The sequence below is a fragment of the Wolffia australiana genome, chromosome 13 (assembly GCF_029677425.1).
Source record: "Wolffia australiana isolate 7733 chromosome 13, ASM2967742v1".
In the NCBI taxonomy this organism is placed as follows: domain Eukaryota; kingdom Viridiplantae; phylum Streptophyta; class Magnoliopsida; order Alismatales; family Araceae; genus Wolffia; species Wolffia australiana.
In genome coordinates this window covers 5,444,933-5,468,722 of record NC_135847.1, presented here as the reverse complement: position 1 = coordinate 5,468,722, position 23,790 = coordinate 5,444,933, and the positions used below count along the sequence as shown (strand labels likewise).

Below are 23,790 nucleotides of genomic sequence, written 5' to 3'. Positions count from 1 at the left end.
CTAGTGTTAGTTCAAAATCATTATTTTTAGGCGATAAAAGGTTTGTATGAGGTTTAGAAATTTTAGCAAAATCAAGGATAAACGTCTATAGAAACTCGCGTGGCGAGAAACCCTAAAGGTTTTTAGGTTGGTTGGAGGTGGAAGGCCCTGGATGATTTTGATTTTGGCCTTGTCCACTTCAATCCATGGTTGCTGACCGTGTGTCCCAGCACTACTCCTAAATGAGATTTTCCCAACTTAGGACAAGGTTGGACTCAATGCACCTCTTCAATACTTTGGTGAGGCTTAGGGAGCAGTTCTCAAAGGTAGATCCAAATACTGAAAAATCATCCATAAATATTTCTAAACATTCGCCTACTAAATCAGAAAATAGGGCATTCATACATCGCTGAAATGTGGCGGGGGCATTGCATAACCCGAAGGGCATACGCCTAAAGGCATATGTCCCTACGGGACTCGTAAATGTTGTTTTCTCTTGATCATCAGGATGGATGTTTACTTGGTTGTATCCTGAATAACCATCAAGAAAACAAAAATATTGCTGCCCTGACAGTTTTTCTAGTATCTGATCTATGAAGGGTAGTGGGTAGTGATCCTTCTTTGTCGCCTTATTTAATTTCCTGTAATCAATGCACACCCTCCACCCTGTGGTCAATCTTTTCTGCACCTCTTCCCCTTTTTCGTTCACTTCTACGGTAATTCAAGATTTCTTTGGTACCATGTGTACAGGACTCACCCATCTACTGTCGGATATAGCATAAATTATTCCTGCATTCAACCACTTAATCACTTCTTTCACAAGAACTTCTCTCATGTAAGGGTTGAGTCTCCTTTGATGCTCTCTACAAGGTTTTGCTTCCTCTTCTAAAAATATCCTATGTTCACAGATCAAAGATGGAATTCCTCTAATATCATCAAAGGTCCAACCTATGGCATTTCTATGCTCCCTAAGTACCTCTAGCAAGTCCTTTTCCTGTTCAGAGGATAGTGATGAAGATATGATTACCGGTAGGATTTTTTGCTCATCTAGATATGCATATTTGAGGGATGAGGGCAAAGGTTTCAATTCTGGCCCTACCTCTACCGAAGGGGGGTCTATGATCTCTCCCTCTAGCTCGCTACCCTCTACTTGTGACAAGTATTCTTTAACCACATCCTCTCCTTCATCTTCTGCACACAATTTTAACTCCTCATTGCTTCCTACAGGACACTTCATCATTTTCGATATATCCAGTTGAACTCTCTCCTTTTCAATTTTAAACTCAACCGTCCCCTTCTCCCAATCCATAATCGTTTTTGCCGTAACCAAGAATGGTCTACCTAAGATGATAGGAGCTAAACTAATGTCTCCCGATATCTTTACATCTGTCACTATAAAGTCTACAGGGATTTCACAATTCTCTACAGTGATCATGACATCGGTTAACCTTCCCTCGGGTTGCCTAACAGTGCCGTCAGCTAAGAGTAGGTCCATATGAATTTCCTCCAACTCTCCAAACCCACACTCCTCATATAATGTCGTCGGAATGATACTTATGCTTGCTCCCGTATCTAATAAAACTTTAGAGAAGGTGTTTCCTCCTATTTCGCATGTAATGAAAGGGGCTCCGGGGTCTCTCATTTTGATAGGGATGGCATTAAGAATACTAGAGGTATTTTCAGATAATTTAACCACTTCCTTAGGCTTCTTAATGGTGCAAGAGTCCTTAAGGTACTTCTTTAGGGAAGGTGCACACCTAAGCATATCTTCGACAGTAACAGTCATGGTGGCTTTTCTAAAATTCTCTAGCAGTCGGTTTTCATAATCAAATATCGGTTTTTTTCTATTTAAAGCGGAAGGGTAGGGAACATGCTGCCCACTCGTAGAAGATAGAGGCTCCTCCACGTAGGGGGGGTCCTCTCCTTCTTCCTCTTGTGGTTCGGTTCCCTTCTTAGAATTCTCTATAGAAGTCCGATAGGGATCCTGAAGTTCTTTCCCATTTCTCAATTTTGAGATGGCTAGAACCTCAGGATCATCTCTATTCGTCTCATCATGAATGGAATGCTGCACATGATGCAAGTTGCATGGATTGATGGACGGTTTCATGGGAAGTTTATAAGATGTGCAAGGAGAATCTAACGGTATACCTTGGTGTTCAGGTTGGACAGGTCTGAGGCTTTCTAGCATCTTCCTCATCTGCTCTTGAGCATCCAGCATTTGCTTCGTTTGAAACTCCATCATCACTTGCATCCGCATCTCCATTTCCGCCCGCAACTTTTGATTTTGCTTTTCGATCATATCTGAAATGACGGGAGTTAATGTAGAGAAATCAGGTTGAGTTTGAGATGAAACCTGATACTGTTGTGGAGGCCTGTGCTGGAATTGTTGTCTCTGCTGGAACGGGGGTTGAGCTGCCGGCTTGTTTCCTTGGTGGAAGGCCTCTCCGTTTTGGAAATTTGACCGCTTTTGACCCGCCCACGGTTGTTACGGCTGGTTGAAAGCCTTCACCTCTTCTTCCATGGCTTGGCAAGCTCCATCTTCATGTTCCCTGCTAAAACAGAGAGAGCAGATCTTAGCTTTAATGATGGGAGAGTTACCTAGGAAGACATTCTTCAAGGTAGAGGTGAGCTCCTCCAATTTCTGGTTGGTCTCCCTTAGGCCCGCTTGTAGCTTTCCCTCCTTGGCGTTGACCTGCAGAACTCCTGCTCTCTTGGGCTGCACATTCCTCCCATTCTGATTGGCTCCAATCTCCTGCAAATCAGTTTCTGCAACTCTCTCCAAAATATCAAAAACTTAATCCTCATATGCAGTATAAAACGTTCCACCCGTGGTGAGGTTTACCTTGTTTTTCATAAAATCAGAGAGAGACTCATAAAATATCTGAGCTAGTTGACATTGTTCAATTCCATGGTGAGGGCACTTCCTCAACAGATCATTGAACCTCTCCCATGATTCACTAAACGCCTCACCATCATGATGATGGAAGTTGTGAATTTCCCTTCTATAAAAGTTAGTTTTGGAGAGAGGGTAAAATTTCTGCAGAAATTTTCCCTACATCTCTTCCCATGAATTAAAAGTGATTCCTAAATTGCGGTACCGGGAAAATGCTTTATCTTTTAAGGTTAGAGGAAAATATTTCATTTTTAAAATTTCTGTAGATATCCCTGGAACGTTTTGAGATGAACACCTAATGTGGAAATCATCAAGGAATTCTAATGGGTTTTGAGCAGGCAGTCCATTAAATTCAGGTAAGGAATGAATTAATGCATTGTCATATCGAAAGGAAATACCGTCACCGATGTTCAGATTTACATCGGTTTGGCGTAAACTTCAGCAGTGTGGACCTATCCAACATAGTCCTCGTCCTCTCATTTTGCTGGTGCATCTCTTCAGCCATATTTCTCTGCTGAATTTCTGGTTCTGTCACTATAGAATCCGGAGTGGCGTCTCTAATGTCTTTCTCTGCAGACGTTTCACCAGCTCCTGAGCGTGTTACTACCATAAATCTACAGCAAACGGTTAGAATAACAATGAGCTGAGGATTGTCAAGTCCTGCAGCTCTAGAAAAATCAACAAAAATTACTGTAGATTTAGAGAAATGACAGTAGATTCACAAAAATGACTGTAGGTTTAGAGAGATAACTGTAGATTCAGAGAAAATAAAATTTTCTACTGTAATACCGTGCTCCCCGGCAACGGCGCCAGTTGATAAACTCAATTTTAGGGTGTTTTTTACTGGTTATTTGTCAGTTGAATTCGTGTGAGGATTGAGCTTATGCAACGAAATTTATAGCCTCACAGCCTTTGGGAAGCATGGGTCGATCCAAAGGAAGCAGAGAAAACAGCAGAAAATTCTTTTCTATTAAATCAGTCTATTCAGTTCTCTAATTCCAAGTGTTAATCTCTGTAGAAATTTTCTTCAGAATAATTTGCAGAGAATTCCTTAAAAGTATTGATTCAGCTAATTCTTCAGTCAAATTATCTTCAGTTAAGTTTTACGGAGATATCTTGGCAAAACTCAATTGAGCAGAACCGTCAGCAGAGAAATTTTCTTTGTTGACGGTTCGCTTACGCCCTGTGAGGCAATTGAGCAAACACCCTGCAGGTGTTTGTGCACGCGCGAACGCCTGCGCGCGGGTGAGCCTGCTCGCGGTGCTGCTGCGCGCGGGCGAGCCTGCGCGCGGGCGCTGCTGCCTAGGCTGAGGCCTGGGTTGCTAGCAGTTGGAAATTCTGTAGGGAAGGATTTCACGAGCGGATGCGAGAACAATGAAACTTTTGCTAAACAGAATGGAAAACGATTCAATCAACTATGGGATTCGAAATCAAACGTAACCAAAGGAACAACAGAAATTGGAAATGCTGAAGACACAGCTTGTGATTGATAAGCCGAAAATAGGAGTGAAAATTACGCAAATTTTTAGCCCTTGTCATTGTGAATTTTTGGCTTATGCAATAAAATTTATAAAACTCTACTTAATATGTATAGTGATAAGTATGAGTGTCGTCCAAGGGAGGCAAGTAGGAATTTCAATTTGATTTAATTTTTGGTGTTTTAGATCCTAATTAGAGTGAATTTGATCTTCAATGAGGATCAAGTCACCCTAATTAGGTGAGAATTAGAGAGGGGTAGGAGAGATGGGAAGATTAGAAGAATTAAGAGCTCTAAATTTCCTTATTTGATCCTAATTAAAGGATCCAAGAAATCATTTAGAGAGGTTGAAAGAGGGTTCTTAAAATGAGTTGGGTTGATTTTTCAGATTGATAATTCAGAACTAAAATGGGGTAAATTGAGACTTCTAAAAATTAAAACTAAATTTTTTATAATTTTCTTTTGTAATGCAATTGAATGCCCACGTAAAATTCCTCAATTTCTCCTCTCAATCCTAATCAGGGCTTGTACATGCCGCTCAAGCCAAGCGATTTAGAAGTTCAGACTAGAATGGAGATGAAGAAACAAACAACTTAACCTATTTCATTCAAAATGCACAAAAGTTTGAATACAATGAAAGAAAAAAATACCAAAACTGTTGATCCAGGCTGGGACTCCTCTCTGTCTTGCAGCTGTGATGAAGCACCCTCCAGAATGAGCTCCCCCTCTCGAAATTTAGCTTTTATACTTAGGTTATAGGGTAAAAATCACCATTTTACCCCCATTTAGTACTTAATATTTATCTATCAATGTAGGCTAGATCTGAATGATCTAACCGTACAGATAGAAAGAGGAGATCAAGACGAACAAATCCATAAAAAATCATCTCAATCGGACTTCAGGATCAAAAGTTATTAATAAATCCATTTTAAACACATTTAATCCATTGGATTTAAAATTGATTTATTTATTAGTTTCGTTTTTAAACACGCAATGACGTGTCGCTCTCTCATTGGCTGGCGCATTTTGAATCCTCCTTTTTGCAGAAAAGTCCTTAAAAAGCCTGGAATTGCTTTTGGGCCTTGCCCAAAAGTAATTGCGTATATACTTAGCGCACTCTCTCTCCTCGATTTCTCCTAAAACATTAAAAATATATATTAAAAACTGCAATAAAACCTGAATGATTTTAAATAGGATCTTTCGCCTGCCGTGGCGACCGAGAGCTGTTTGGGTCTTTTGCAACGAACGTTGCAAAAGGCCCTAAAAGTCTAGAAATTGCATAAATACATTTTTTCTCTTATAAATATGCCCTTTTTTCATAGAATAAATGCATTTCTTCTTGAAATAAATCCCAGAAAATTCCTAAAAATTCGTAAAAAAATTCTAGAAAATTCTAGAAAATTCCCTGATTAATTCCCATGTTGATAAATGTCGAAATAAACTTTTTAATGTGCCATTTTCATCCAAAAATAATTATTTCGAGCTTCAATAAATCCTTAAAAATTCATATAATTAACAGAAAATTAGGGAAAAATCAGAAATTACTTGGAAGCATTATTTTTGTGTAAATATATGATAACAACCCCAATTTAAGCCTTTTAAATGCATAAATCATGCTAATAACATGAAATAAAGACCGAAATTAGGGTGTTATCAGTGATCTTCAGCCCAACCCTGATTGTCTTAGAAGGGAGAAGAAGATTGTACCAAAACCGAAACGCTCACGCCTCCTTGTGTCACTCCTTCCGGGCAAGGCGGCGATCGTCGTGCTCCAGCTACTCCTCGGCTTGCTTCTCTCCCAGCTCCAATGCTCATCAGCCTTGGAGGGTCTGCAGAAATCCTTTCTCTCCAAGCCCTAGCTTTCTTGAGAGAAATTCTGGACAACCTAAACTCCTCTCTCAAGAGAGTATTTATAGGTTTTCTCTTAAGTCATGCCCAGGGGCATTTTCGTAATTTTTGCCACTTCGAATTTTTGCCCACTTCTCTTGATCCTCCTCTCTTCCTTGATCTTCTTAACCTGTTTCTGAATGTTCACTAGCAATAAAATGTTAAATATATTCCACTTGATTCAAAGAATCAAGTGGGGTTAGTGATTTCATAAAACAATACATATGCATGAACTTAGCATGAATTCACAAGATAATTGTAATGAATTTAAACTTAAGAACTTGATTATTTGATGACATATTTTAGAGTCATCACTCCGCCACCGTCGCCCTGCACCGCCACCGACCTCCGCTCTCGCCAGCGTTTATGCGCCTGCGCGCCCGCCGACAAGCCCACGCACCGCTCGCGCCCGCGAGCCGCCCGCACCCATGAGCCGCTCTCGCCCGCACCCGCGAGCCATCCGCGCCCGCGAGCCACCGCGTCTGCGCGCGCTAGCGCCAACGCACTGCTCGCCACGAATCGCGCGCGTGAGTTGTCGCGCCACGCGCGCCGCACCTGCGCGCTGTTTCGCTCCGCGCCATCCGCGCACGCGCGCCGCTCACGCCTGTGCGCCGTCTGCGCCTGCTCGCCACCCACGCACACGTGCCGCCCGCGCCTGTGCGCCCACGTCCTGAACGCTCCCGCTCACGCCGCCTGCACCCGGCTGCACCCGCGCGCCCTGCGCCCACCAGCAATCGCGAGCTTGCCCACACCTCTGCATCCACCCGTGTCCGCCCGCCAAGGGGACGCCCGTCCAGCCACGCGTCGCCGATCCAAGCTTCGTCATTGATTTGGGAGCGACTTGTGCCGTGGACTATCGACACCAGGTACCTACTCGTCTCCTCTCCCTTAATTCAAGTATTATCACCTGTTCTAGTCTCGTCTTCTGCTATCACGTTCTCTGTCGAGTTTACAACTCTTGATAGGATACCCACCTCATCGACTGTCAGGATTTTACTTGAGGTTTAAAGGGTAATTGTTGACTTAAATGCCGAACACCCTAGGGCCGTCAAACGCCCCTCACCGCTTAGTCGTCTAGTCGGTCCAGCGGGTCATTGGGAGTTTGATCTAAGATCAATATCTTCCCATTGATTGACGTGGATCTTCTTCCCATATTTTTAAATGGCCGATTAATTGCTCATTCGACAGCATTATTTATCGGCATACATCCATTAAAATCACGAACCTACTCATCAATTCCTGTGGCGTAATAAGAGCTGACCGATCCCGGCAGGTAGTATTACATCATATTGGTATCAGAGCCAGTTGTGTTAGCTTTAGCTTAACACGGTCGGTAGCATATCATCAGAAATTTTATCAAATTACGCACGTCATATTTTGAAAATCATCCGCATTATACACGTCATATCATATCATCCATCACGTGCATACCCCTAGAAATTTAAGGTTGTGGATGGTTGATCATAGGATGGTTCGTACGCGAGCCCAGTGTTGGGATACCGACTATCTTGAACGCGACGACGATCATGATCGTGATCTCATCGTAGGTGATGCTCTACTAGAGGATCCATTAGGCGAACGACTGCACGCAGAACCTATGGAGAACGAAGAGGTGCCTTTACCTCCTCCTCCACATAGGGAACCTGCCACACGGGTTCCAAGGCCTCCAGCTGAAGCGGCACCACCGGCACACCGAGCATCCATAGACCGGTGATCATCTATTGCCGTCCCTACTCGTAGGGCATCCGTGGTCAAACCCTATGAACACCCCTCGGCCATCGAGGTCCCCCAGCGTCCGGGCAAGGCTCCAATGCAGGAGCCTCCTATCCCACCATACCGACCGCGAGATCCCGAGGCGCCGTCGCCTCACCACCGCCGGGCTGAAGACTGGGAGTACGACTTTGGCAATCGACAAAGATCTCCTCCTCGGGAAGAGCGGCCAGCACCGCGTTATTACGATGAGCGTTCCTATCCTCCGGATAGGAACTACTACCCTCACGAGAACCGGAGTTCTCGGCAATATGACTATCCAACATATCCCGATGATGGGGTCCACAACCCCAACCGCATTCCGGTGCGAAATGCACCGCACTATTGCCCGACGACCGGATGTCGCCACTTATGGTGACAGCTCCGCCTATCCGCCGCACGATAGGGCTGCGCCAACTCACGCACCTGACCCATACGAGGAGGCCCCAGCACCATTCCGAGCGGCGCTGAGATACATGGCGGATTACGACCGTCCCCCACGTCGGGATCATCCTCCCGACGATTTGTCTCAACCTAGGTGATGCAGGACCACGTCCGAGACGAGGTCCCGCCATCACCGAGGGTCGTACTCAGTGTCGGAGGAGAGGCGGTACGTGACGAATGTCAGGATTTGTCGGGCACGGGAACCCTACGAAGACGAGCTAGAATGATGATGTTTGGGTAGGGGTGTATTACGTGCAGCTGCCGACAAGCACAGAGAGGCCGATGACCGGGGTCGACGGGGTCACCCGGGGATGGGAGGAAACCTTCCGACCCTCGTCTGGGCGGACGAGGCTGCTAGGTCGCCGAACAGGAATTTCCCACCGGAGGTTGCCCGAACGCGACACCGGACTGACTCGTCCTGAACCAGGATGGACTCTCAGTAGTGCGTCCTAGTCACTTGCCTGTCCTGCTCACCTACGGCTAACTCGAGCGCGGAGGAGGCAAAAGACAATGCACTGCAAGAAATAAGAGACGAATGGTGGGGGACGGCATACCTTGTGGGCGAACGAGGGATTTGCCTGGCGTTTAAGTAGCTCATCATGCGCAATATCCGTGCTGGGACGGCGCAGTCGGCCGAGGGTCCAAGAGGATGGTGGATGTCGGTCAAGGGACAGGAGTATTGCGATGCGGTAGTTCGGAGCTCTGAGTGTTGGGCGTAGGATGCCCGGGCGATGCGGCTCGGCCACCTGGTGGTTATATCCGCAGACAAGTGATGGAGCAGGCACTTCCTCGAGCACGGGGGCGCAGAGAAGAATGGCTCGTGGGGTCGGGACGACCGTAAAGAGATCGGTCGCGCGCCCCACAATCGTACACCCGTGGCCGTGGGATTGCTCCTAAGGGGACGGCTCGTGTAGGCGGGATGGTGTCAGGCAACTCGGTGGACCTGGCGCACGACCAGGTCAACAAGCGGGTGGCGAGCACTTCGTAGGGAGCACCAACGCGTTGGTTCCCAACGCAAACCACATGCAGGGATGCACAACGGTTGACGGCTTGGTCGACCTGAGGAGACGCCGGAGCTGTCCGAGAATCCAACCACAGGGCAGGGCTAGTTGCGTCGAGGGATTTCGCACCTGAAGAACATCGCGAGTCGTCCTGGCAGAGCGGCAGTGTGCACACGGAGCCTGGTGAACCAACGACAAAGTGCAGCGAGATCACCGGGTGGGGAACATAGGCGGCCGGTGAGGCTCAGGGATACCTCACGTCTGCGGAAGCACCTTGGGAACACCGAGGAGGGTGCAACGAAGGTCGGTAGTGCCAAGGTGCAAGGGGGACTTGCGCGAGCCACGGCGCAGGCGGCGCCGAGGCGCGCGGGCGGGTGCACGCCAGCGCAGGGGGGGAACGTTCATGTTCACCAGCACCCTACCTGCAACCAGCTCTCCTCTTCTGCTTCTTCCCCTCCTTCTACAGTCTTCTTCTTCAGGCTATAACCCTAGGGCTTCTTACACACGATCAATATCACTCAAAACCCAACGAGGGGAAAATTTACTTCTTCAAAATAACATCATAACTTGGTTTAGGGCATCCCTCTTCCCTTATATAGGGAGAAGTGGGGTGACCTGCTTACACCAAAAAGGACAAGAAACCCAGTACTAAATCATAAAGGGAAACCCTATGACATAGGACCAAGGGGAAAGAACAACAAAGAGGAAGGGACTGACGAGAGGTAAGGAAGAGGGGAGCCAAAGGGTTTTGCCCTCGCCTTACACGTGGACCTGAAGAGTTTAAAATGACGACTGACGGAAAACAAAATGACGAAGACAAAACAACGACAAGTGATGCAAAAACATAAAGATAGCAATACGGTGTCCATTACTGATGACTCTCAAACATGTCATCAAATATTTAATCTTTTGAGTGTTAATTCCTTAAAATTATCGTGTTAATTCATGTGAGTATCATGCATATGCATCATTTTATGAAAGTACTAACCCCACTTGATTCTTTGAATCAAGTGGATTATATTTAACATTTTATGGTTAGTAAACTTTCAGAGACAGGTTAAGACGATCAAGGAAGAAGACGAGGATCAAGTGGAGCGGGCAAAAATTCAAAGAAGGAAAATTATGAAAATGCCCCCGGGCATGAGTTAAGAGAAACCTATAAATACTCTCTTGAGAGTTCATTTTAGGGGGTCAGAATTTTCTCTAAGGGAACTAGGGCTTGGAGAAGACGGATTTCTGCACCCTCCAGGAGCTGATGAGCTTTTGGAGTTGAAGAGGAAGATCAGACTGAAGATAGCTTGGATTGAAGACCTCCGCCTCGCCGCAAGGACGTGACACCCGGCGTAGGGAAATCTCAAGCTTCAGCCCTGTAATCCCTCTCCTTTTCAGATAGTTTTGGTTGGGTTGGAAGAATCACCAGATCTTCCAATGTTTTTCAACTGAAGATTGTTTTGTTTTGATTTGATTTGCAAAGTTTAGGTTTGTCGAAACTGTCTTCCTCTAGTTTATCTTAAAAATCTACTGTTATCTCTTGATTCTTTGAATATGCATCCTTGAGCAACATCCAGTGGAGCAGCCAGCGACCCAGGCTCTCGCCTAGGTCGCCAGCAACCCACAGGCGAAGCCACCCAGCTGATGGCCAGGCTGCGCACCATCTGCCACCCACCAGGACCTGCACGCGGGCAACCCGCGCGCAGACGACCGCCTGAGTAGCGTCCGCGCGCTGGCAGGTCGCGCATAGGCAGGTCGCCTGCACGCGGACTCCCGCGCACGGCAGCTGCTGCGGAGGCACCGCGCGCAGCACCCGTGCGGAGGTCCCTTCCGCGTGCGGCGATATCTACGCGCAGCCTCAACCCGTGCGCAGACAACTGCCTGGGCAGCGTCCACGCGCGGGCAGGTCGTGCGCAGGCCGGTCGCCCGTAGGCAGCCTCCCGCGCACGATAGGTGCTGTAGAGGCGCAGCGCACAGCTCTTGCACGCAAGTTGCTTCCGCGTGCGGCGATAGCTGTGCGCAGGCTCATCCCATGGCAGTCCCTCTCTTGGGCAGAACGACCTTGTGTGCACGCACACAAGGTGTTCGTTGTTTTGTTTTCTTCACAGGTGTGAACCTGCGAGTGAAATAAACAACCTAAGAGACTATCTTACCTGAGCAATATTAAGAGGGGAATCCTTATTTGCTGAAGAGCAATTACACACTTTGGAGGGAACCCATTGACAACTCTGAAGACAAATTCATTGCTGGATTAAAGTGAACATAGAGAGAGACCTGAACATACCAATTGAACACCAAATTCTTCTCTATTGTATTCCTTGCTCCTCGTGGATCGATCCTTACTTGCCCTAGGGCTGTGAGGTAAAAATTATTGTTGAATAAGCTCAATCCTCACACTACATTTCTGCTAAATAACTAGTAAAAAATCACCCCAAAATTGAGTTTATCAATTACCCGGAATACTTGAATCCGGGCGTACGTACCGATACCTTGGCTTGCTGGGCGAGCTGAACGTGGACGGCCAGCGCTGTCGAGGGCGGTAGTGACGTCTTCGAAGATGTATCTGGTGCTGGAGCAGGTGCTGTCGGGGAGGACGGTGATGACTTTGATGGCATGTCCGGGGCCGCGCCATTAATCCTCCCGGGGTCGGAAGAACTGGACTCCGGCGAGTTAGGCGCGTCGAAGGGTAGCGGCTGGAGTAGATCCGGTCAAAGGCGGTGGAGATCCTCCTCTGAAATCCACGCCATCATACCAAGAAACTCCTCGCGACCTCATTCCCTGCATAGTCAATTATCTCCTGTGGTACACAGTCGATTGCCTCGTGCCAATTGGGTGAAACAAACGAGGGAGTTGTCGCGGCAAGCTCATTCACACTGAATGGGTCTAGAGAGGCCGGGGTGTGAGGGTGAGAAGGGGTTCGGTACGGAGCCAGATCCGCCACGTTGAACGTGGAGCTTATTCCCCACGTAGGAGGAATCTCGACGACGTAGGCATTTTCGCCCACCCTTCGGAGGATCGAGAACGGGCCGGCACTACAGGCATGTAGCTTCGTAGCCATCCCGGGAGAGTATCTCTCCGGTCTAAGCCTAACCATCACTAGGCCTCCCACATCGAAGACTCGGGGTCGGCGGTGCAAGTCGGCAGACTGCTTGTACAATGCATTTTGGCTCGTGATCCTATCATGAATATGCTGATGCGATGCAGAAATATGCTGGGCGAATGCAATGCCTTCCTCGGATACCCTAACATGCGGGTCAATAGGTGCTAAGTCTAGTGGGCGACGAGGGCCTTGGCCATAGATGATCTCGAATGGGCTCAACTCGGTGGTGCGGTTCACCGAGGAGTTGTAGGCAAACGCGGCGCGAGGGATGATCAAATACCATGTCGCGAGGTTTTCGCCCACTAAAGAGCATAGTAGGTTGCCCAAGCTATGATTGACGACCTCCGTCTGACCATCGGTCTGCGGATGGTAGGCAGTCGAGAACTTGAGCCGTGTGCCGAGGAGACTTCACAAGGTCTTCCAGAAATAGCTCGTGAAGCGGACGTCTCGATCGGACACGATCAAAGATGGTAGTCCATGAAGGCGCACAATTTCTTGAAAGAATAATTGTGCGACCTTCGTGGCTTTCGACGTCTTCGCGTAGGGCATGAAGTGTGCCATCTTCGAGAACCTGTCAACGACGACCATGACGGAGTCGTGTCGTCGTGCGGTCCGGGAAAGTCCTAGAACAAAATCCATGCTAACGTCATCCCACGGACGCTTGGGCGTCGGTAGCGGGGTGTATAACTCGGTGCTCTTCTTGACCTGTTTGGCCAAGGCGCATACGCGGCACTGGGCAACGATGTTGCCGACGTCGCGTTTCAGCGACGGCCAGTAGAATCGGTACTCTACGGCGGAGATGGTCTTGTCGCGTCCGAAGTGTCCGCTAAGACCACCGACATGACATTCCCACGTGAGGAAGTCGCGCAGTGACGTGCGGGGCACGCAGAGTCTGTTCTGGTAGAACAGGTAGTCGTCCGTGATGACATAGTCCTGGTAGTGGCGGGACGGTCCCTGTCGAACTTGCGCGATGATCGGCCCGAAGTCGGGGCAGCTGTCGTATCGTTCCTTGATGGTCTCAAAGCCAAAGACTTTCACCCTCATGATGTTGAGCACGTGTGCTCGTCGACTAAGTGCATCGACGACAACGTTGTCCTTGCCCTTCTTGTGCTTGATGACAAAGGAGTAGTCCTGTAGGTACTCAATCCATCGCGCGTCTCGGTCGCTCAACTTCTGCTGGGAGTGTAGGTACTTGAGCACCTCGTGATCCGAGAATAACACAAACTCCTTCGAGAGGAGGTAGTGTCGCTAGTGACGTAGTGCCTGAACGACGGCGTAGAAATCCTTGTCGTACGTCGAGTAGCGTAATCTCACGTCGTTCAGCTTTTTGCTGAAGAACTCAACGATGTGACCCTCCTGGCTGAGGACACCACCGATCCACACGCCCGAGGCGTCACAGGTAACCTCGAACACCTTCCCGAAATCCGGTAGGCGGAGGACAGGCGCCTGCATCATCAAGAGCTTCACGTGTTGGAAAGCTCGCTCGGCGGCGGGGGTCCACGTGAACGGCTCCACCTTGAGGCAGTCGGTGATAGGAGCCGTGATAGAACTAAAGTTCTGCACGAATCGTCGGTAGAAGGTGGCGAGACCGATAAAGCTCCAAACGTCATGAAGGCTGGCCGGTGACGGCCATGATGTGATGGCCCGAACCTTGTTCGGGTCCGCGGAACCACCCTGGGCGGATACGATGAACTCGAGGAAGGCTACTTCCGATGTGAGGAAGCTACACTTCTTCGGGTGTGCGTATAACTGCTCACGCCGGAGGATGGTGCAGACCTTCCGAAGATGGTCGAGGTGTTCCTCCCTCGACTGGCTGTATATGAGTATGTCGTCGAAGTAGACGATGATGAACCTCCCGATAAAGGTGCGCAGTACCTCATTCATGAGGCGCTGGAAGGTACTCGGTGCGTTGGAGAGGCCGAAGGGCATGACTCGCCACTCGTATAAGCCGTCCTTTATCTTAAAGGCGGTCTTCCATTCGTCTCCGGGAGGAATCCGTACATGGTGGTAGCCACTGTGTAGATCTATCTTCGAGAAGATAGTGGCTCCGGCCATCATGTCGAAGAGGTCCTGGACGCGCAGAATGGGGAAACGGTATTGTACCATTATCTTGTTGATGGCGCGACTGTCACAGCACATGCTCCACGTACCGTCCTTCTTCGGAGCTAGTAGTGCCGGTACGGCGCAAGGGCTGAGGCTCTCGTGGATGTGACCCTTCGCGAGTAATTCGTGGACCTATCGTAGCAGCTCCTCGTACCTCTACGGCTCAATGCGATAATGTGGTAAGTTCGACAGTGAGGCACCGGGCACGAGGTCGATCGCGTGCTGGATGCTATGAATCGGTGGTAGCTCGCCAGGTAGTTCCTCGGGGAACACGTCTCCAAACTCCGCTAAAATGGCCTCGACCTCCCGGGCTCGGGGCTCTATAGGTGGATTGGCGGAGACGTTGAGGGTGACGGCGAGGCATAGGAGCGTGTCGTCGCCCTCGCGATCCAAGTCTCGGGTGAACAAGGGGCCTCGAACAACCATAAGCCCTATGGGCTTGGTCGGGGCCGGCTTGTTCGCTAGTTTCACCGTGTACGGGTGCCAAATGACCCGTCGTCCCTAGTGTAAGAACAAACACGTGTTCGTCCTTCTGGCTAGAATGACATCGTGGTCATAAAGCCAGGGACGGCCCAAGATGATGCTTCTCACTTTCATGGGAAGCACGTCACAGAGGACGCTCTCGTCGTAGGCGCTCACCTTCAACGGTACGCGGCACTGACTCTTCACCGGGAGCGATGAAGCATCAATCCACGACACGTCGTAGGGAGTCGGGTGGGGAATCGGGGTCAGCCCGAGTCGGAGGATCATGGCATCTGATATGGCATTGATGCAGTTGCCGCTGTCGACGATCAATTTACACATTTTGTCGTTGATCTTGACATAGGTGTAAAAGATCGAGGTGCGAAGCGATGCGTTCGCCATAGGGTCCGGCCGGGACGTCACGGGGGTGGTCCGAACAGGGGGTGCAACTCGTGGTGGTGGTCGCGTCCTGCTAGCACTGGGCAGGTCAACGGCTATGTTGGCTAGCGATTGGTCCATAACTCGTGGGGCCGGTGTCGGGGGTGTGCGAGGAATCGTGATCTGAATGTAACCGATCTGTCCGTCGGGTTCCTCGTACTCGATGGCGAACTACGTGATAGTGGTTGTCCAAAGTCTCGTCCACGTCCTCTGTATAGCCGGGATCAACGTCCCCCATGTCGATGAGCAGCGCGGACGATTGGCACTGACTAGCCCTGTGCCCTTTTCCATGGCACATGAGGTGTGCCTGACTGATGGTGATGCTCCGGGTCGGAGTGTTGTTCGTGACGACCCGAGCAGGAGGGTTGAAACCCACAGAAGTGGCGGGGGCGGTTCCTTGCCCCCCGGCAATCGGAGTAGCCCGTATGGTCGTAGGCGTAGTATCCGCGTAGGGTAGGGTCGGACTGGTGTGGCTCGAGGCGCGGTGGTCGCGCTGGGAGGGGTCGCCTCATCACTCGGAGGCTCCATGTGCTCGACTAGGTGGTACGCCTCGTCCACCTCAACCGGGTTGCACTTGAGAACCTCGTTGCGCTGGGCTGTCCGAAGCCCGTGGGCGAACAGTCCAATGACGACTCGCGGGTCCTACACGAATCGGCACCGCATACGGCACTCCTCGAATGCCTCGATATATTCCATCACAAAGAGTCGACCTTATTTAGGTCGGGCCACGTGAGGAACAATGACATCTGATACTGACAAGATACATATTTGCTCCGTAGCTTCTGTGCCATGTCAACCCAGGATGTGATGGGTCGTCCTCGTCGTTCGGCGGCGACGCATTCGTTCTCCCAAAATATCTTGGCCTGTCTGCCCAGTCTCGTCTCCGCGTACTCTACGCATAGATCGTCATCCATGCGGTACCACCGAAAGTAGGAGTTCATGTTTGACTCCCATTCGATGAACTCCTTGGGCTTGCGTGAACCCTCGAAGACCGTGACGTCATCACGCACGCTCCTCTGGATGCGGGCGCGGTGGTCCTCCCATCGTCACTCCTAGTCATCCTCCTCTGGACGCGGGTTGACGCGTCGTCGAGGCGGGGTCAGCTCCCGGGCACTGCCGTCCCGAGGGCGGGGACTACCGTCGCGAGGGGCGCGAACCTCAGGCATCACGCGTGGCGGGTGACGGGGGGCAAGGTCATCCCGCTCGTACCGGCGATGTGGTGGCCGGTAGAGGTTGTCACGGTGGGCAGGTATGTCTGCTACCTACGGGCGATCGCGAGGCCGGACGGGTTTGTCTCGGCGCGCCGGGTGGTCGGCGTCCAGGTCGCGATCTCGGCGTCAGAAGTAGTGGTCCGCTCGGGCCGTACGGTCGGTCAAGTACTCGCGAGCGTAGTTGTCCCGCGGAGGGGGTCTATCCCTGGCGCAAGCGTCATACGGGTCCCACCACGGGTCTCGGTCTAGACGACCGTGGTAGGGGACGTCGTCATAACGTCCATCGTACGCCTCGTATGCATCTTCAATATCGTCGTAGGGGCTCCTCCATCGTGGTGCGTATCGGTCGACCCAAGGCGGATCGCATCGTGGTCCTCGCACGGGCAATGCCGGTCCTAGTCCGCGTACGGGGGATCGGGGGCGCTCGAGCATCCGCTCCATGTGCTCCATCCGGGCGGCCATGGTGCGAAAGTATGCCCATTCGTCGTCCTGCGGCGACGGTTCGGACCGTCGCGGGAAGGTAGAACCTCCGCATTGAGCTCTCCGGTTCGATCCCGTCTCTATGGCCATCCCTAGGGAATCCTAGATGCGTTCGAAAACGATGAGATGCGATGCATGCAAATGTAACTAGTGATGTGGAATGCGGCGTCAGAGGCGCGGTATGAGCAACCACAGGCTGCTCTGATACCAAGTTGATGTAGGACCACGTCCGAGACGAGGTCCCGCCATCACCGAGGGTCACACTTGGTGTCGGAGGAGAGGCGGTACGCGATGAATGTCGGGATTTGTCGGGCACAGGAACCCTACGAAGACGAGCTAGAATGATGATGTTCGGGTAGGGGTGTATTATATGCAGATGCCGACAAGCACAGAGAGGCCGATGACCGAGGTCTACGGGGTCGCCCGGGGACAGGAGGGAACCTTCCGACCCTCGTCCGGGCGGACGAGGCTGCTAGGTGATGTAATACGATCGGGATCTCGGACCGAACGACTCGTGTTACACCAAAGGAGGGGCTAATGCGGTCATATCATAGAGCAAAGATGAATAAAGATGATGTCATGTTAAGGATAATGCAATAATAAAATCGATGGGAGGTATGAATTCGATGTCGACAAGCGCCAACACCCACTAGGCCACGACAAGCAGGACCTGGGAATGCCACTAGGCTCCCCATGATCCGGATATCGGGTTGAAGGCCGACGGTGCGAGCTCGGCTACTGCCGCTTTAGCACACACACTCGTCGGTCCCAACCAAGGACGTCTCAGAGGAAATCCTAGCCCTCCGAGCGTGAATCCTATCTATCACTAATCTAACGGCCCGGTGGAAAGCGTTCGAGGCACTGAAAGAAATAATATAACGCCCGATGGGGAAGTCGAGAGCGTACGGGAATAATAGGCTCGGGAATTTTCTTGGCGCAGTGGAGCGTGGCGACACCGTGGGGCGGCGGTACCACGATCAGCTGAGATAGGATGCTGAGATGGCGGCGCGCCGCGACAAGTGCGAGGCGTCAAAGGGAGGCTATGGGGCCGTAGGATGTGACAAGCGCCTTGAGAGAATGGCGGATGGCCAAGGCGGTTGCGGGCGGTGATCTGATTGCGTCCCGATGCGGCATTGCGGCGCGAGCAGGCTGGCGGCGCGGTTGGCCTACGCCACGGTCAGTTCTGGCAGCCCGATCCGCATTGGCGCGAGCGGCCGTGGCAGCCTAGGTGGCTGTTGGCGGCCGAGAGTGGCTGCTGGCGCTGTGGGTAGCGGCCGCGGATGCGTGGCGTCATGACGGTCACTACATGCCGTGGGCGGTCGCTGGCGGCCGTGTGCGGCTGGTGGCGGTCGCTGGCGGCCGTGGGCCATCGCTGGAAGCCGTGGGCGGCTGTTGGCGGTCACTGGCGGCCGTGGGCGGTCGCTGGCAGCCGTGGGCGGCTGCTGGCGGTCGCTGGCAGCCGTGGGTGGTCGCTGGCGGCCATGGGCGGCTACTGGCGGTCGCTGGCGGCCGTGGGCTGTCACTGGCGGCCGTGGGCAGCTGCTTGCGGCCGTGGGCGGCTGCTGGCAGTCGTTCGCGGCCGTGGGCGGTTGCTGGCAGCCCTCGGCAGTCGCGTGCGATGCTAGGGGGTTGCTGGCGGCCCTTGGCGGTCGCTGGCGACCGTGGGCGGCTGGAGGCGGCCCTCGGCGATCAGTGGCGGTCCTCGGTGGTCGCGTGCGGCCCTGGGCGGCCGCGTGCAGCCCTCGGTGGCCACGTGCGGCCCTGGGCGGCGGCTGGCAAACCCTTGGCGGTCGCTGGCGACCCTGGCGGCCGTAGGTGGCCCTCGGCGTTCACTGGCGGTGCTGAGAGGCATGAGGAGCCGGCAACGGAACTCCGGCGAGGGTTGCGGTTTCCGGCGATGTCGGTGACGGTTTTCGGCAAACTTTAGGGTTCTCTATCTCTCTCCTAACTTTGCAGTGGTATTTTCTAAATAAGTTGAAAACTAAAAAAACACTAAAAAATCAGGAAAATGGCTAAACAAATCACATTTTTGAGTCTTTCTCCTTCTTCCTTAATACAAGGGGTTCCCTTCTCTTTATAGGGAGGGTCCATGTTAGTTATGGAAGGTGAAAAGACAAAACATAAAACAGGAAACAAACCACGAAACAAAACAACAAAAAAACAAGGAAGATATTTCCTTAAGGCTTGATGGTCCCCCATCATTAGGTCGCCGAGTGGGAATTTCCCACCAGAGGTTGGCCGCACGCGACGGCAGACTGACTCATCCTGAACCGGGGATGGACTCTCAGTAGTGCGTCGTAGTCACTCGCCTGTCCCGCTCACCTACGGCTAACCCGAGCGCGGAGGAGGCAAAAGACAATGCACTACAAGAAATTAGAGACGAATGGTGGGGGACGACATACCTTGTGTGCGAACGAGGGATTTGCCTAGCGTTTAAGTAGCTCACCAGGCACAATATCCGTGCTGGGACGGCGCAGTCGGCCGAGGGTCCAGGAGGATGGTGGACATCGGTCAAGGGACAGGAGTGTTGCGAGGCGGTGGTTCGGAGCTCCGAGTGTTGGGCGTAGGACGCCCGGGCGATGCGTCTCAGCCACCTGGTGGTTATATCCGCCGACAAGTGATGGAGCAGGCACTTCCTCGAGCACGGGGGCGCGGAGAGGAACGGCTCGCAGGGTCGAGACGATCGTAAAGAGATCGGTCGCGCGCCCCACAGTCGTACACCCGTGGCCGCGGGATTGCTCCTGAGACAACGGCTCGTACAGGCGGGATGGTGTCAGGCAACTCGGTGGACCTGGCGCACGACCAGGTCAACAAGCGGGTGGCGAGCACTTCGTATGGAGCACCAACGTGTTGTTTCCCAACGCAAACCACATGCAGGGATGCATAGCGGTTGACGGCTTGGTCGACCTGAGGAGACGCCGGAGCTGTCCGAGAATCCAACCAAAGGGCAGGGCTAGTTGCGTCGATGGATTTCTCACCTAAAGAACATCGTGAGTCGTCCTGGCAGAGCCATAGTGTGCACACAGAGCCTGCTGAACCAATGGTGGGGTGTAGCGAGATCACCGGGTGGGGAACACGGGCAGCTGGTGAGGCTCAGGGATACCTCACGTCTGCGGAAGCATCTTGGGAACACCGAGGAGGGTGCAACGAAGGTCGGTAGTGCCAAGGTGCGGTCGGCGTACGATCGGGTGGGGAAGCAACCACGCGCGGTTGTGCGGTCGGCGTACGATCGCGAGGGGGACTTGTGCGAGCCGCGACGCGGGCGACGCCAAGGCGAGCGGGCGGGTGCACGCCCACGCAGGGGGGGAACGTTCGCATTCACTGGCACCCTACCTGCGACCAGCTCTCCTCTTTTGCTTCTTCCCCTCCTTCTACAGTCTTCTTCTTCAGGCTGTAACCCTAGGGCTTCTTGCACACGATCAATATCACTCAAAATCCAACGAGGGGAAAATTTACTTCTTCAAAATATCATCGTACCTTGGTTTAGGGCATCCCTCTTCCCTTATATAGGGGAAAGTGGGGTGACCTGCTTACACCAAAAAGGACAAGAAACCTAGGACTAAATCATAAAGGGAAACCCTAGGACTTAGGACCAAGGGGAAAGAACAATAAAGAGGAAGGGACTGACGAGAGGTAAGGAAGAGGGGAACCAAAGGGTTGTGCCCTCGCCTTACACATGGACCTGACGAGTTTAAAATGACGACTAACGGAAAACAAAACGACGAAGACAAAACAATGACAAGTGATGGAAAAACATAAAGATAGCAATACGGTGTCCATTACCCGGAATATTTGAATCCGGGCGTACGTACCGATGCCTTGGCTTGGTGATGTAATACGATTGGCCGGGATCGATCAGCTCGTATTTAGCCACAAATGCTTGATGAGTGGATTAATGGTTTGTATGAAAATGCAAGTGACGAGAGAAGACAGCGAATGAGCAATAGAGGTGACGACGGCTAATGGTGCAAGCCACGCCAATCAGTAAGAAGAGAATGATCCCAAAATCAAACTCCCAATGACCCACGAGACCACCTAGACGACTAAGTGATGAGGGGCGTTTGACGGCCTGATGACTCTCAATAAGTCATCAAATATTTAGACTTTTAAGTATCAAAGCATCAAGAATATTTAGTTAATTCATGTGAGTTGTCATGCATAAGCATTATTTTATAAAATTACTAACCCCACTTGATTCTTCGAATCAAGTGGATTATATTTGACATTTTTTGGTTAGTAAGTTCAGAAACAGGTTAAGACAACCAAAGGAGGACGACAAGAATCAAGAGGAGTTGGCGAAAATTCAAGAAGAAGAAAATTCCGAAAATGCCCCCGGGGCATGTGTTAAGAGAAATCTATAAATACTCTCTTGAGAGTTCATTTTGAGGTTGTCCAGAATTTCTCTCAAGGAAGCTAGGGCTTGGAGAGTAAGGATTTCTACAGACCCTCCAAGGCTGATGAGCATTGGAGCTGGGAGAGAAGCAAGCTGAGGAGTAGCTGGAGCACGACGATCGTCGCCTTGCCCGGAAGGAGTGACACAAGGAGGCGTGAGCATTTCAGTTTTAGTGCAATCTTCTTCTCCCTTCTAAGACAATCAGAGTTGGGCTGAAGATCACAAGCTGTGTCTTCAGCATTTCCAATTTCTGTTGTTCCTCTGGTTATGCTTGATTTCGAATCTCATAGTTGATTGAATCGTTTTCCATTCTGTTCTAGCAAAAATTCCATCGTTCTCCACATCAGATTGTGAAATCCATCCCTGTAGAACTTCCAAGCAGCTAGCAACCCAGGCAACAGCCTAGGTTGCCAGCAATCCAAGCCGCGGGGAACAACGCCGCACGTAGTAGCGCTGCGTGCAACAGGCTCGCCGCCGCGCCAGCAGCAAGCTGCAGAGCTTCGCGCGCGCATAACAGCTCGCGGCGAGCTCGCCGCAAGCAGCGCGCTACAGCAGGCTCACAAGCGCACAGAGATGCTGCGAGCAGCGCTCGCTTGCGCTGGGTGGCAACTTGCAAGCCTGTGCGCAAGTAAGAGCATGCGTTCAGGCCTACCTGCACGTAGGGTGCTTGCTTATTTGCCCCAAGGGGCAAAGATACACTGTCAGCAGATAAATTCTCTGTTGATTGACCTACTCAGTTAAATTGTATAAAGTTTACTTGTAGAAACTAACTGATAACAATTTAACTGAATTATAGAACTGAACTTAGCAGTCTGAGTTTTAATATACTTCGAATTAAAAAAAAGAAAAATACTCTGAATTTACCTGCTCCCTATGGATCGACACCCCACTTGCCCTAAGGCTGTGAGGTTATAAATTGTGTTAGATAAGCTCAGTCCTCACACGATTAGACTGATAAATACCCCGTAAAAACACCCCAAAGCTGAGATTATCAACTGGCGCCGTTCCTAGGGAGCACGGTATTACAGTAGAATTTTTGTTTCTATGTTTTCAGTTATCTATAATTCCTTCTCCTAAAGCTGTAGGACTTGAAATCCTCAGCTTATTGTCTTTCTAATTCTCTGCTGAAGTTCTATGGTAGTGACTCGTTCAAGGGCTGGTGAAAGATCTACAGAGAACGTTGCGCACGATGCAACTCCAGAATCTACAGTTACGGAACCTAAAATTCAGCAGGAAACAATGGCAGAAGAGAGACATCAGCAGAATGAGAGAAGGAGAACAATGCTGGACAGGTCGACACCGTCGGGAAGCCTGCGACAAATCGATGTCAACCTGAACATAGGTGAAGGTATTTTATTCAGATATGATAATGCTTTGATTAATTCCTTACCTGAATTTAACGGACTACCTGCACAGAATCCTTTAGAATTCCTTGATGATTTTCATTATAGATGTTCTTCCCAAAACGTTCCTGGACTATCTACAGAAATTTTGAAAATGAAGTATTTTCCTCTTACCTTAAAAGATAAAGCATTTTCATGGTATCGCAATCTAGGAATCACGTTCAACTCTTGGGAAGAGATGCAGGGAGAATTTATGCAGAAATTTTACCCTCTCTCTAAAACTAATTTTTACCGAAGAGAAATTCATAACTTTCATCCCCATGAAGGTGAGGCTTTTAGTGAGTCATGGGAGAGGTTCAATGACTTGCTGAGGAAATGTCCCCATCATGGAATTGAACACTGTCAGTTAGCCCAAATTTTCTATGAATCTTTATCAGATTTCATGAAAAATAAGGTTAACTTAGCCTCCGGGGGAACTTTCAATACCGCATATGAGGATGAAGTGTTTGATATTTTGGAGAGAGTTGCAGAAACTGACCTGCAGGAGATTGGAGCAAGTCAGAATGGGAGGAACCTGCAGCCCAAGAGAGCAGGAGTTCTGCAAGTTAATGCTAAGGAGGGCGAGCTGCAAGCGGGTTTAAGAGAAACCAACCAGAAATTGGAGGAGCTCACCTCCCCCTTGAAGAACGTTTTCTTAGGTAACTCCCCCATCATTAAGGCCAAAATTTGCTCTCTCTGTTTCAGCAGGGAACATGAAGACGGAGCCTGCCAAGCCATGGAAGAAGAGGTGAAAGCCTTTAACCAACCGCAGCAACCATGGGCAGGGCAAAAGAGGCCGA

General features: G+C 50.7%; 2 non-coding genes across 2 annotated transcripts; one reads left to right on the top strand and one right to left on the bottom strand.

Annotated features, from left to right (window-relative positions):
* Positions 1 to 2,882: 2,882 nt before the first annotated feature.
* LOC144711556 (small nucleolar RNA R71) lies at positions 2,883 to 2,991 on the top strand. Its single transcript, XR_013583606.1, has one exon. It is a non-coding gene; the product is annotated as a small nucleolar RNA R71 (small nucleolar RNA).
* A 20,244-nt stretch (positions 2,992 to 23,235) lies between these two features.
* LOC144711560 (small nucleolar RNA R71) lies at positions 23,236 to 23,344 on the bottom strand. Its single transcript, XR_013583609.1, has one exon. It is a non-coding gene; the product is annotated as a small nucleolar RNA R71 (small nucleolar RNA).
* Positions 23,345 to 23,790: the final 446 nt, after the last annotated feature.